Consider the following 16,090-nt stretch of genomic DNA (forward strand, 5'->3'; position numbering starts at 1 on the left):
GCAATGCTATATATAAATGATATCTTATACATATAATTCAATTATAGCGATATGGAAATACCATATTATATGTATAAAGAAAAAAAATGTATAATAAAATATACATTGACATACAAATATGGCTAGTTGTATGGATATGCCGTATTCATTATATGGATACGGCATATAGATTATATGGATATGACCAAAAAATAATTCATAAAGAAATTATATGAATATGGCAGAAATAATTGGTTATATTAATATGATCAAATAATACTTTATATAAAAAAGTGAATATCTTTGGTTGGGTGGCAAAGAGAATTAAATATGCCCGATATATAGACGTCGTGGCCAAAAACTACTATAGGGTGAAGTGCTTGTCTGTTGGTCTATATATATACATATAATATTTTATGCGTACACATTATTATTATAGATAGTTAATATCTATCGTATGGGTGGCAAACGGAATTAAATAATTTCGATATTTAGACGTCGTGGCCAAAAACTACTATAGGATGGTCAGTGGTTGTCCACCAATTAATTATTGAACAAACCATATGAATATCATATGCTGTTGTCAATATAATGTATATCAATAATAATAAAAAATAAGGATGGTACAGTAAGTAGTCCATCTACTATTGAACAAAATATATTATAATATATACTTTTGTTATCAATAGAACAACATATATTAAAATCAAAATATTATCCGTATAAATTTGTTTCTTAAATGAAATTAAGACTTGGCTACGCGGTTAATATTATAAACCCATGATAATAAGGTGAAACAGAGGTCAAGTTTCTATTATATATAGAATAACAAATTGTTTCCGACTTTTATCGTTAATCTTTGGTGGCAGGTATATATGATAATTTATATTAAATTATTATATCCCCTGTCGTTTGGGCACAGAGTATCGCTTGCCGGTACAATGTGTTTACAAAAAGCATTATAATAAAATATAATTGCAATATTAGTGATCAAAATAATTTCATATGCGCTCGGTTTTATATCATATATTACCAGAGAGTTATATGGAAAAGATAAATTTTAAATTTATCATCAAAATGCAAATGATTTAACTCAATATTTATATTGGTTAAACAAAAATTGTACATGTGTGGATACAATAATTATGTATGTTGAACAAAAATGATATTTTAGAATGAAATATGTATATATAATATAATAAAAACTTATAGAAAGAACAATATATATTGAAAATTGTGTTATAAAAAAGTTGTACTTTTTCTTTAACATCAATTATAAACTTGTTATATTAGTGGCGAAACAAGTAAAAATTAAAGAACGTATACGAATGCCATATAAAAATGGCCGTATTCGAATTAAAATAGAATTATTTCACAAAGCAAAAAAAAAATATTGAATTAAAATCAATATTTAAGAAAAACCGAACATATAAATGGAAATAAAATCTATTATATTTATATTACTAATTTCTATTCAAAAAATATGAATGAAATATGAACGAAAACATTATTCTGGTTGATCCTGCCAGTAGTTATATGCTTGTCTCAAAGATTAAGCCATGCATGTCTAAGTACACACGAATTAAAAGTGAAACCGCAAAAGGCTCATTATATCAGTTATGGTTCCTTAGATCGTTAACAGTTACTTGGATAACTGTGGTAATTCTAGAGCTAATACATGCAATTAAAACATGAACCTTATGGGACATGTGCTTTTATTAGGCTAAAACCAAGCGATCGCAAGATCGTTATATTGGTTGAACTCTAGATAACATGCAGATCGTATGGTCTTGTACCGACGACAGATCTTTCAAATGTCTGCCCTATCAACTTTTGATGGTAGTATCTAGGACTACCATGGTTGCAACGGGTAACGGGGAATCAGGGTTCGATTCCGGAGAGGGAGCCTGAGAAACGGCTACCACATCTAAGGAAGGCAGCAGGCGCGTAAATTACCCACTCCCAGCTCGGGGAGGTAGTGACGAAAAATAACAATACAGGACTCATATCCGAGGCCCTGTAATTGGAATGAGTACACTTTAAATCCTTTAACAAGGACCAATTGGAGGGCAAGTCTGGTGCCAGCAGCCGCGGTAATTCCAGCTCCAATAGCGTATATTAAAGTTGTTGCGGTTAAAACGTTCGTAGTTGAACTTGTGCTTCATACGGGTAGTACAACTTACAATTGTGGTTAGTACTATACCTTTATGTATGTAAGCGTATTACCGGTGGAGTTCTTATATGTGTTTAAATACTTGTATTTTTTCATATGTTCCTCCTATTTAAAAACCTGCATTAGTGCTCTTAAACGAGTGTTATTGTGGGCCGGTACAATTACTTTGAACAAATTAGAGTGCTTAAAGCAGGCTTCAAATGCCTGAATATTCTGTGCATGGGATAATGAAATAAGACCTCTGTTCTGCTTTCATTGGTTTTCAGATCAAGAGGTAATGATTAATAGAAGCAGTTTGGGGGCATTAGTATTACGACGCGAGAGGTGAAATTCTTGGACCGTCGTAAGACTAACTTAAGCGAAAGCATTTGCCAAAGATGTTTTCATTAATCAAGAACGAAAGTTAGAGGTTCGAAGGCGATCAGATACCGCCCTAGTTCTAACCATAAACGATGCCAGCTAGCAATTGGGTGTAGCTACTTTTATGGCTCTCTCAGTCGCTTCCCGGGAAACCAAAGCTTTTGGGCTCCGGGGGAAGTATGGTTGCAAAGCTGAAACTTAAAGGAATTGACGGAAGGGCACCACCAGGAGTGGAGCCTGCGGCTTAATTTGACTCAACACGGGAAAACTTACCAGGTCCGAACATAAGTGTGTAAGACAGATTGATAGCTCTTTCTCGAATCTATGGGTGGTGGTGCATGGCCGTTCTTAGTTCGTGGAGTGATTTGTCTGGTTAATTCCGATAACGAACGAGACTCAAATATATTAAATAGATATCTTCAGGATTATGGTGTTGAAGCTTATATAGCCTTCATTCATGGTGGCAGTAAAATGTTTATTGTGTTTGAATGTGTTTATATAAGTGGAGCCGTACCTGTTGGTTTGTCCCATTATAAGGACACTAGCTTCTTAAATGGACAAATTGCGTCTAGCAATAATGAGATTGAGCAATAACAGGTCTGTGATGCCCTTAGATGTCCTGGGCTGCACGCGCGCTACAATGAAAGTATCAACGTGTATTTCCTAGACCGAGAGGTCCGGGTAAACCGCTGAACCACTTTCATGCTTGGGATTGTGAACTGAAACTGTTCACATGAACTTGGAATTCCCAGTAAGTGTGAGTCATTAACTCGCATTGATTACGTCCCTGCCCTTTGTACACACCGCCCGTCGCTACTACCGATTGAATTATTTAGTGAGGTCTCCGGACGTGATCACTGTGACGCCTTGTGTGTTACGGTTGTTTCGCAAAAGTTGACCGAACTTGATTATTTAGAGGAAGTAAAAGTCGTAACAAGGTTTCCGTAGGTGAACCTGCGGAAGGATCATTATTGTATAATATCCTTACCGTTAATAAAAAAATTTGTTAATACAAATTTAATACAAATTACCAATATATATATATATACATAATAATTATAATAATAATTATACCAAAAATATGATCTTAAAAGTAAAAGATCAAATAAATTTCGAACAAGCAAATCGAAATATTGTAATAATATAATATTATTACAAATAAATTAAATAGAAACAAACATAAAATTCGAACAAGCAAATCGAATTATTAATATAATAAAATATATTTTATATATTTATTATAAACTTTTGTGTGTATATGGACCATAATATACACGCGTTGCGAGATGTATTGGCCAACTAATTTGATGATGATCATACATTGGATAATGCAACAACCTAAAATATACAATGTTGTACCTGGTTTCAGGTTAATGTTTTATATAAAATTATCAATATATATTAACAAACAAATGCCATTACAAATAATACTTTGATATATATTGTTTATATAAAACTAAGACATTTCGCAGCATTTATTTTAGGTATATAAATACATTTATTGAAGGAATTGATATATGCCAGTAAAATGGTGTATTTTTAATTTCTTTCAATAAAAACATATTTGACCAAATTTAAAACCAATATTATAAAACTCTAAGCGGTGGATCACTCGGCTCATGGGTCGATGAAGAACGCAGCAAACTGTGCGTCATCGTGTGAACTGCAGGACACATGAACATCGACATTTTGAACGCATATCGCAGTCCATGCTGTTATGTACTTTAATTAATTTTATAGTGCTGCTTGGACTACATATGGTTGAGGGTTGTAAGACTATGCTAATTAAGTTGTTTATACAAATTTTATAATAAAATTTTATAAGCATATGGTATATTATTGGATAAAAATAATTTAATTATTTTATTCATAATATTAACAAATATATGAAAAACATTATCTCACAATAGTAATTAAACTTTGAGAAAAACGAAGAGGAATATTTTCTTTTTCAATCAAATAATACTGAGAAATGTCTAGCATAAAATATTATCTAGAATTGTCTCTTATTAATGATTTGAAATATGAAAAACGTTGACAATATTATTATTCTTCGTTAATTCGTTACAAATAAATGCCATTAATATATATATACGTCAGCTTTAAACGAATTTAATAAAATGTTTTATCATTATATATAAAGAATTAATTGCAAATAAAAGTTATATACAACCTCAACTCATATGGGACTACCCCCTGAATTTAAGCATATTAATTAGGGGAGGAAAAGAAACTAACAAGGATTTTCTTAGTAGCGGCGAGCGAAAAGAAATCAGTTCAGCACTAAGTCACTTTGTCTATATGGCAAATGTGAGATGCAGTGTATGGAGCGTCAATATTCTAGTATGAGAAATTAACGATTTAAGTCCTTCTTAAATGAGGCCATTTACCCATAGAGGGTGCCAGGCCCGTATAACGTTAATGATTACTAGATGATGTTTCCAAAGAGTCGTGTTGCTTGATAGTGCAGCACTAAGTGGGTGGTAAACTCCATCTAAAACTAAATATAACCATGAGACCGATAGTAAACAAGTACCGTGAGGGAAAGTTGAAAAGAACTCTGAATAGAGAGTTAAACAGTACGTGAAACTGCTTAGAGGTTAAGCCCGATGAACCTGAATATCCGTTATGGAAAATTCATCATTAAAATTGTAATATTTAAACAATATTATGATAATAGTGTGCATTTTTTCCATATAAGGACATTGTAATCTATTAGCATACCAAATTTATCATAAAATATAACTTATAGTTTATTCAAATTAAATTGCTTGCATTTTAACACAGAATAAATGTTATTAATTTGATAAAGTGCTGATAGATTTATATGAATACAGTGCGTTAATTTTTCGGAATTATATAATGGCATGATTATCATTGATTTTTGTGTTTATTATATGCACTTGTAGGATTAACAATGCGAAAGATTCAGGATACCTTCGGGACCCGTCTTGAAACACGGACCAAGGAGTCTAACATATGTGCAAGTTATTGGGATATAAACCTAATAGCGTAATTAACTTGACTAATAATGGGATTAGTTTTTTAACTATTTATAGCTAATTAACACAATCCCGGGGCGTTCTATATAGTTATGTATAATGATATTTATATTATTTATGCCTCTAACTGGAACGTACCTTGAGCATATATGCTGTGACCCGAAAGATGGTGAACTATACTTGATCAGGTTGAAGTCAGGGGAAACCCTGATGGAAGACCGAAACAGTTCTGACGTGCAAATCGATTGTCAGAATTGAGTATAGGGGCGAAAGACCAATCGAACCATCTAGTAGCTGGTTCCTTCCGAAGTTTCCCTCAGGATAGCTGGTGCATTTTAATATTATATAAAATAATCTTATCTGGTAAAGCGAATGATTAGAGGCCTTAGGGTCGAAACGATCTTAACCTATTCTCAAACTTTAAATGGGTAAGAACCTTAACTTTCTTGATATGAAGTTTAAGGTTATGATATAATGTGCCCAGTGGGCCACTTTTGGTAAGCAGAACTGGCGCTGTGGGATGAACCAAACGTAATGTTACGGTGCCCAAATTAACAACTCATGCAGATACCATGAAAGGCGTTGGTTGCTTAAAACAGCAGGACGGTGATCATGGAAGTCGAAATCCGCTAAGGAGTGTGTAACAACTCACCTGCCGAAGCAACTAGCCCTTAAAATGGATGGCGCTTAAGTTGTATACCTATACATTACCGCTAAAGTAGATGATTTATATTACTTGTGATATAAATTTTGAAACTTTAGTGAGTAGGAAGGTACAATGGTATGCGTAGAAGTGTTTGGCGTAAGCCTGCATGGAGCTGCCATTGGTACAGATCTTGGTGGTAGTAGCAAATAATCGAATGAGACCTTGGAGGACTGAAGTGGAGAAGGGTTTCGTGTGAACAGTGGTTGATCACGAGTTAGTCGGTCCTAAGTTCAAGGCGAAAGCCGAAAATTTTCAAGTAAAACCAAAAACGCAATATATACAAATCAAGCTAATATAATATACTTGAATAATTTTGAACGAAAGGGAATACGGTTCCAATTCCGTAACCTGTTGAGTATCCGTTTGTTATTAAATATGGGCCTCGTGCTCATCCTGGCAACAGGAACGACCATAAAGAAGCCGTCGAGAGATATCGGAAGAGTTTTCTTTTCTGTTTTATAGCCGTACTACCATGGAAGTCTTTCGCAGAGAGATATGGTAGATGGGCTAGAAGAGCATGACATATACTGTTGTGTCGATATTTTCTCCTCGGACCTTGAAAATTTATGGTGGGGACACGCAAACTTCTCAACAGGCCGTACCAATATCCGCAGCTGGTCTCCAAGGTGAAGAGTCTCTAGTCGATAGAATAATGTAGGTAAGGGAAGTCGGCAAATTAGATCCGTAACTTCGGGATAAGGATTGGCTCTGAAGATTGAGATAGTCGGGCTTGATTGGGAAACAATAACATGGTTTATGTGCTCGTTCTGGGTAAATAGAGTTTCTAGCATTTATGTTAGTTACTTGTTCCCCGGATAGTTAGTTACGTAGCCAATTGTGGAACTTTCTTGCTAAAATTTTTAAGAATACTAATTGGGTCAAACCAATTAGTTCTTATTAATTATAACGATTATCAATTAACAATCAATTCAGAACTGGCACGGACTTGGGGAATCCGACTGTCTAATTAAAACAAAGCATTGTGATGGCCCTAGCGGGTGTTGACACAATGTGATTTCTGCCCAGTGCTCTGAATGTCAAAGTGAAGAAATTCAAGTAAGCGCGGGTCAACGGCGGGAGTAACTATGACTCTCTTAAGGTAGCCAAATGCCTCGTCATCTAATTAGTGACGCGCATGAATGGATTAACGAGATTCCTACTGTCCCTATCTACTCACAGTCGATTTTGGATTGCTCGAGTGAGCAGACGTGTGTTTTCGTGCGCTCCGTTAGTTAATTCAAAAACAACAGTCCCCGGTTAGCTACATAGCTGAAACTAGCACCAAAATTCGTGTTTATTGCCTGTGAAAACGTTTTCGGTTTTTTCTGCATGAAAAACTGTGCGGTTGAGTGATATTTCGCGTTTTTCATTTTGTGAATTTTGTTTTCATATTTGCCTCATTTAGGCATATTTTATTTGACAGTTGTCTGAAAGGTAATTGTGACTTTGCTATTTGTCATATATTTGGTACGGAAATTGGACAAAGGTGTGTGACTTTGATAAGTGGTTCGAGCATTGGAATTTCAGCAAATCAGCTGATTGGGATACCAGATCAGCAAAATAGAGTCGGGGTTCCATCCAATATGGATGTTAGCGAGTCTGGGAGTGAACATGGGAGCAGCCGCAGTTCAGCCCGTGGAAGGACCGTGCGCGCTAGGGGAAAACGCAGTATGGGGCCGCCGAGAGATGCATCACGGGCAAAGGTTCCAGCTATTGGTGGGACAAAGGACACGCCAGTGTCTTTAGATGAAGAAAATGAGCCATTATGGATGGAGATGCCGAGTGCTGCTGCGATTGCCGCAAGTTCAGCTGACCCTGTGAATGCTGCTCTGAACGCCGCTGAAAACGCCGCTGCGACTATTGACGCCCCAGATACTGCACCCATTGTTACTCCAGATATTCCGGTAGTCTCCATCATGGAGAAGGTAAAGATGGGAAGCGGTGCCATAGCACGAGAATTGGCGGACATCCGGACCTCGTTCGCGAAAGTATTGGTTGCCTCGACGACCAGCTCAAAACTGGCTGGAAAAATCCAGAATAATTTCAACAGGTATGAGGAGATTATCAGTGCTATGATGATTCACATTGGAGTCCTCGAGGATCGTGCAAGCAGACAACCAACGCCAACACCGGTCGTCTCGGCTGCCTCCTATGCAACTACTGCTGCAAGAGGCGCGCATCTTGTTGGCCAACCTGCTCCCCCCGTAGCCGCACCACGGAGCGTGAACATTCGCGAAACGTGGTCAGCGGTCGTTGCCGGCGACGATCCCACCCTCTCGGGAAGGCAGATTGCGGACAAAATCCGCAAGGAGGTTGCGCCCGCCCTGGGCGTTAGGGTTCATGAGGTGCGTGAGCTGAAGAGAGGCGGTGCTATTATTCGCACGCCATCTCGAGCAGAAATGACCAAAGTTGTCGCATCTGCAAAGTTCGCTGAGGTGGGCCTTAAGGTGTCGAGGAATCCGATTATAAAACCTCGGGTGATTGTGCAAGACGTTGACACCACCATAGGACACGAGGAATTTATGCTGGAACTCAAAGAGAAAAACTTTGAGGATTGGTCGATGAAGCAGTTTCAGAAAGCGGTGGTTTTGACCACAAAGCCCTGGTCTACTGCCAACGGTGCCACAATTAACGTGACACTGGAAGTAGACGACCAGGCGCTGAGCCTTCTAGATGGTGGCAGAGTTTACATCAAGTGGTTCTCTTATCGCTGTCGGCGGCAAGTGCGCACCTACGCTTGCCATAATTGCCTGGGATTCGACCACAAGATTGACAACTGCAGGTATACGAAGCAGGTCTGCCGTCAGTGCGGACAGGATGGCCACAAAGCGGTACAATGTTGTAACCCGGTGGATTGCCGTAACTGCCGGCATAAAGGGCTTCCCTCAGGACATTATATGCTCTCAGGAGGTTGCCCGATATACGGCGCGGTGATAGCAAGGGTGCAAGCTAGACATTAATATGTTCAGCTTCATCCAAGCAAATTGTGGCAAAGGCCGTTGCGCTTTCATCGAGCTTGCCAAGCAGGTGAGAGATGCTGGCCACCTGTTCGCACTAGTCCAGGAGCCCTACGTGGACACAGCTGGAAGAATGACTGGACTCCCTGGAGGGATGAGGGTCTTCGCAGACAAGAGGAGGAAAGCCGCAATCATAGTGGATGATGCAAATGCCATCTGCATGCCCATCGAGAGCCTGACGACGGAGTACGGAGTGTGCGTGAGTGTCACGGGAAGATACGGCACTATCTTTCTGGCCTCCGCATACTGCCGGCATAGAGCTGCTCTGGAGCCCTACACCGACTACCTGGATTCGGTCCTGCTGCTGGCCAGCACGACACCGACAATCCTTGGAATAGATGCTAACGCCGTGTCCCCCATGTGGTTTAGTAAATCTCCACCCAACTCTGGAGATAGTCATCGTCGCGAACGGGGACAGCACTTGACCGAGTGGATCATTGCAAGCGGTGCCTGTGTGCTCAACACAGCCAGCCAGGTGTTCACGTTCGATAATATTCGCTCCAGTAGTGATATCGACGTGACCTTCGCCAACGACGCAGCGCGAGCATGGGCTATGTTCGAATGGAGAGTCGACTTCTGGGATCTCAGTGACCACAACATTATCACTGTTGAGGTTACTCCAGATCCCAATAGGGCCGTTGAGAGCCTAGCTCCGGTACCGCAATGGAGACTCTCCAATGTAAGTTGGCGAAGATTCGGTGAGGAGCTAAGGAGTGCAGCAAGAGGTCTCGAGGAACTGGAGGAATCGCCGTTGGACGAACGAGTGTCTGCCCTCCGCTCTACCGTACAGGACGTGTGCGACAGAGTGATGGGGCGCAGGATGCCTGCAGAAAGGAGAAAAGTAATATGGTGGAATCCTGAACTGAGTACCAAACGCCAAGAGGTTCGGAGACTGAGGCGGAGGCTGCAGGAAGCTCGTCGGAGTGGTACCGATGATGCTGTGCAACTTGTTGCTGGTCTGAGGCTTGCTTCAGCCCAGTACAAGAAGCTTATCCTGACGACAAAGGAGCAAAACTGGCGGGACTTCGTGGGACGGCACAAAGATGATCCATGGGGGCACGTCTACCGAATATGCCGAGGCCGGAAGAAGACAACCGATCTCGGATGTCTTCGGTCGAACGGCGCGCTTATCGTAAATTGGCTCGACTGCGCAAACGTGCTTCTTCGCCACTTCTTTCCAGTTGCGGAGTCGACTGCACGCGTGGACGTACACCCTGGTGCCCCGCCAATTCTCGAATCCTTCGAGGTGGCGACCTGCGTCTCCAGGCTGAAAAGTCGGAGATCTCCGGGTATGGATGGCATCACGGGTGGCATCGTCAAGGAGGTATGGCGTGCCATTCCGGAGCACCTGACGTCGCTGTACTCTCGATGCCTCTCGGAAGGATACTTCCCTGACGAGTGGAAGCACCCGAGAGTGATACCGCTGGTAAAGGGGCCTGATAAGGACAGGAGCGATCCTTCGTCCTATCGTGGCATATGCCTTTTGCCAGTGTTCGGAAAGGTGCTCGAAGGACTCATGGTGAATCGACTCAAGGATGTGCTACCGGATGGCTGCAGATGGCAATTTGGATTTCGGCCTGGACGCTGCGTGGAGGATGCCTGGAGGCATGCCACAACCACAGTTGACAACACCACGTCGCAATACGTCCTTGGAATTTTTGTCGATTTCAAGGGAGCATTCGACAATGTGGAGTGGAGCGCAGTGCTCGATCGGCTTGTCGACGTCGGCTGTCGTGAGATAAGCTTGTGGAAAAGCTACTTCTCCGGCCGAAGGGCAAGCATCATCAGCAGGTATGAAGCAGCCACAGTCACGGTTACACGGGGCTGCCCGCAAGGGTCCATTAGTGGTCCATTCATTTGGAACCTTCTGATGGATGTGCTGCTTCAGCGCCTAGAGCCACATTGTGCTGTGAGCGCGTATGCAGATGACTTGCTACTTTCGTTGACGGGAATTCCCGTGCTGATCTGGAGCGAAAAGGCGAGCAGTTGATGAGCATCGTGGGAGCCTGGGGATCTGAAGTTGGAGTGAGCGTGTCCACCAGCAAGACGGCAATCATGTTGCTGAAAGGGAAGCTTTCGCAACGAAGGAGACCAACGGTGCGTTTTGCTGGAGCAAGCCTACCGTATGTCGAAAAATACCGGTACCTGGGCATCTTAGTCGGCGAGCGGTTGAGTTTCCTCCCGCATATCTCGGCAATTCGAGATCGGCTGACTGGAGTCGCCGCGGGGCTAGCACGGGTGCTTCGAGTCGATTGGGGACTCAGTTCCCGCGCAAAGAGGACCATATATAGGGGACTCATGATGCCATGTGCACTCTTTGGTGCCTCGGTCTGGTACAAGGCGGTGAGTAGGGGTAAATCCCTAAAACTCCTCACCTCGTGCCAGAGGACCATCCTTTTGGGATGCCTACCGGTATGCCGCACAGTGTCCACCGTGGCACTGCAGGTGCTTGCTGGTGCTCCTCCAATGGATCTTGACGCTCATCGGTCTGCTTTGAAGTTCAAACTACGGAAGGAAATCCCCCTGGATACCAACGACTGGCTGCATGGACTGGATATGACCGGGATGAACTGGAAGGACAAGATGGCTCTGCTAGACGAGCGTCTGCTAAATGAGTGGCAGCTCAGATGGGATAGCGCGGATCACGGGCATGTGACTCGCGAATTCTTCCCAGAGGCAGCGTTTGTCTACAAGAGGAAAGACTTTGTCTTTACTCTAAAAGCCGGATTCTTACTGACAGGACACGGGTCGCTAAACGCATTCTTGCACGACAGGACTCTCAGCACCACGACCGCATGCTCATGTGGGGAGGTTGACGAGAGCTGGCTTCACGTGTTATGTGAATGCCGGCTGTACAATGAATTGCGTGACCTCGATGCTCTCGGAATTGTCCAGGACCAAGGAAGATGGATCGTCGCGGGAGTAGTAGAGACCCCAGAACGGATGCGTCTCCTAGAAGTTTTCGCGGATGCTGCCTTTTTAAGGCGAAGGATGGCTACGACGGATGGAAGGCGAACCACAGGCGCTGGGCTCTAGCCCAACTCACCCCTGCTGTGTGGCTAGCGGCGAAGAATTCTACCACAGCTTGTCATAGCTTGTCGTAGGAGGCGACTAATATGGCATGGGTGCCCCATCCGAGCTTGTCGGAGCTTAAGGGGTGAGGCCTACCGAGCCTGTAATTTCGGTACCACGGGTTGAGCAGTTCCAAGGCTGCTCATTGAGGTCGGCCCCCTAGTGGGAGTATCGTGGTGGCTGTGGTTGACACCCATATCGCGGGTAGAGCCTTCGGGCTCGACGTGGAGTTGCGTCATACAACTCGGGTGCTGTGACCCAAAGATCAGTAGGGATTTAGATAGATCCCGCTCCTCAGCAGGGTGAATGCTTGCCCGACAAGTAAGCATTCGAATTGCTACCGGGGTGGTTGCTATGTACATAGCTATAGCTTCTAGTCCGGGGCGTTGGTCTGGCGCTTAACCTAGACACATTGCACTATACACTCACTTGTGGGTGTATAAGAGTGCCGTGGTTGTAATCCCTTCAGTGTGGAACACGCCACGTTAAATAAGCTTCGGAGGGATCCGATGGACACCTGTCCCTATCTACTATCTAGCGAAACCACAGCCAAGGGAACGGGCTTGGAATAATTAGCGGGGAAAGAAGACCCTTTTGAGCTTGACTCTAATCTGGCAGTGTAAGGAGACATAAGAGGTGTAGAATAAGTGGGAGATATTAGACTTCGGTTTGGTATCGTCAATGAAATACCACTACTCTTATTGTTTCCTTACTTACTTGATTAAATGGAACGTGTATCATTTCCTAGCCATTATACGGATATATTTATTATATCTTATGGTATTGGGTTTTGATGCAAGCTTCTTGATCAAAGTATCACGAGTTTGTTATATAATCGCAAACAAATTCTTTAATAAAACGGTGCATTTATGTATTTTTGATTTGAAAATTTGGTATAACTCCAATTACTCAGGTATGATCCAATTCAAGGACATTGCCAGGTAGGGAGTTTGACTGGGGCGGTACATCTCTCAAATAATAACGGAGGTGTCCCAAGGCCAGCTCAGTGCGGACAGAAACCACACATAGAGCAAAAGGGCAAATGCTGACTTGATCTCGGTGTTCAGTACACACAGGGACAGCAAAAGCTCGGCCTATCGATCCTTTTGGTTTAAAGAGTTTTTAACAAGAGGTGTCAGAAAAGTTACCATAGGGATAACTGGCTTGTGGCGGCCAAGCGTTCATAGCGACGTCGCTTTTTGATCCTTCGATGTCGGCTCTTCCTATCATTGTGAAGCAAAATTCACCAAGCGTTGGATTGTTCACCCATGCAAGGGAACGTGAGCTGGGTTTAGACCGTCGTGAGACAGGTTAGTTTTACCCTACTAATGACAAAACGTTGTTGCGACAGCATTCCTGCGTAGTACGAGAGGAACCGCAGGTACGGACCAATGGCACAATACTTGTTCGAGCGAACAGTGGTATGACGCTACGTCCGTTGGATTATGCCTGAACGCCTCTAAGGTCGTATCCGTGCTGGACTGCAATGATAAATAAGGGGCAATTTGCATTGTATGGCTTCTAAACCATTTAAAGTTTATAATTTACTTTATAAACGACAATGGATGTGATGCCAATGTAATTTGTAACATAGTAAATTGGGAGGATCTTCGATCACCTGATGCCGCGCTAGTTACATATAAAAGCATTATTTAATACAATGACAAAGCCTAGAATCAATTGTAAACGACTTTTGTAACAGGCAAGGTGTTGTAAGTGGTTGAGCAGCTGCCATACTGCGATCCACTGAAGCTTATCCTTTGCTTGATGATTCGATAATAAACATAAATTTAATTGTGTTTATTTTGTTTGGCTTTTTTAAGTCAGAATATATATATATATAAAATATATATATATAAAATAATAATTATATTTAAATAAATTTTATTTAAATATATTTAACAATGGTAGCCATATGTATCGTCATCCTATTAGTGACGCGTATAAAAATATTCTAAGTCCGAACATGCAAATAAGAGACATATGCAAGTATATGTACTTCTTAAGGTAGCCAACTGAATCGTCATCCTATTAGTGACGTGTATACAAATATTCTAAGTCCGAACATACAAGTAAGAGACATATGCAAGTATATGTACCTCTTAAGGTAGCCAACTGAATCGTCATCCTATTAGTGACGCGTATAAAAATATTCTAAGTCCGAACATGCAAGTAAGAGACATATGCAAGTATATGTACCTCTTAAGGTAGCCAACTGAATCGTCATCCTATTAGTGACGTGTATAAAATATTCTAAGTCCGAACATACAATAAGAGACATATGCAAGTATATGTACCTCTTAAGGTAGCCAACTGAATCGTCATCCTATTAGTGACGTGTATAAAAATATTCTAAGTCCGAACATACAATAAGAGACATATGCAAGTATATGTACCTCTTAAGGTAGCCAACTGAATCGTCATCCTATTAGTGACGTGTATAAAAATATTCTAAGTCCGAACATGCAAGTAAGAGACATATGCAAGTCAATGTTCCTCTTAAAATAGATGATTGAATCGTCATCCTATTAGTGACGTGTATAAAAATATTCCAAGTCCAAACATGAGTTATATGGATATGAAAATAATATTAAGTTCTAGTATGGATATGAAAAAAAATGATTATATGGATATGGGAAAAATAACAAGTTCTAGTATGGATATGAAAAAAATGAGTTATGTGGATATGGGAAAATAATAAGTTCTAGTATGGATATGAAAAAAATGAGTTATATGGATATGGAAAAGAATACAGAGTTCTAGTATGGATATGAAAAATGAGTTATATGAATATGGGAAAAATGATAAGTTCTAGTATGGATATGAAAAAATATTGAGTTATATGGATATTAAAGAAATAATAAGTTCTAGTATGGATATGGAATAAATGAGTTATATAGATATGGCAAAAAATAATGTTCTAGTATGGATATGAAAAAAATTAGTTATATGAATATGGGAAAATTTATAAGTTCTAGTATGGATATGGAAAAATAATAAGTTCAAGTATGGATATAAAAAAATATTGAGTTATATGGATATTAAAGAAATAATAAGTTCTAGTATGGATATGGAAAAAATTAGTTATATTGATATGCTAAATAATGAGTTATATGCATATGGGAAAAATACTAAGTTGTAGTATGGATATGGGAAGAATACTGAGTTCTAGTATATATGGGGAAAAAATAATCAGTTATAGAATGGATATGAAAAAATATTGATTTTTAATGATATAGAAGACATAATAAGCTATATTATGGATATGCAAAAAATTAATTTATTGTAATAGTAAATAATAAGTTATATGGATATAGGAAGAAAATTAGGTTCTAGTATGGATATGAAAAAAATTAGTTCTATGGATATGGGAAAAATAAAAAGTTCTGGTATGGATATGGAAAAATATTAAGTTATATGGATATTAAAGAAATAATAAGTTCTAGTATGGATATGGAATAAAATGAGTTCTAGAGATATGGCAAAAATATAATGTTCTAGTATGGATATGAAAAAAATTAGTTATATGAATATGGGAAAATTTATAAGTTCTAGTATGGATATGGGAAAAATATGTTCTAGTATGGATATGAAAAAATATTGAGTTATATGAATATTAAAGAAATAATAAGTTCTAGTATGGATATGGAAAAATATTATTTATATTGATATGGTAAATAATGATTTATATGGATATGGGATAAATACTAAATTCTAGTGTGGATATGGAAAAACTAGTTATATGGATATGGGAAAAATAATAAGTTCAAGTATGGATATG

The 16,090-nt window shown here is 40.2% G+C and overlaps 2 non-coding genes and 1 pseudogene across 2 annotated transcripts; all 3 read left to right on the forward strand.

The window, feature by feature from the left end:
- Positions 1-1,488: 1,488 nt before the first annotated feature.
- On the forward strand, positions 1,489-3,483 carry LOC138914797 (small subunit ribosomal RNA). The gene has a single exon (XR_011420603.1). It is a non-coding gene; the product is annotated as a small subunit ribosomal RNA (ribosomal RNA).
- A 621-nt stretch (positions 3,484-4,104) lies between these two features.
- On the forward strand, positions 4,105-4,283 carry LOC138914796 (5.8S ribosomal RNA). Its single transcript, XR_011420602.1, has one exon. It is a non-coding gene; the product is annotated as a 5.8S ribosomal RNA (ribosomal RNA).
- A 398-nt stretch (positions 4,284-4,681) lies between these two features.
- LOC138914799 (large subunit ribosomal RNA) lies at positions 4,682-7,449 on the forward strand (annotated as a pseudogene).
- Positions 7,450-16,090: the final 8,641 nt, after the last annotated feature.

Source organism: Drosophila takahashii, unplaced genomic scaffold (assembly GCF_030179915.1).
Source record: "Drosophila takahashii strain IR98-3 E-12201 unplaced genomic scaffold, DtakHiC1v2 scaffold_99, whole genome shotgun sequence".
Classification (NCBI taxonomy): domain Eukaryota; kingdom Metazoa; phylum Arthropoda; class Insecta; order Diptera; family Drosophilidae; genus Drosophila; species Drosophila takahashii.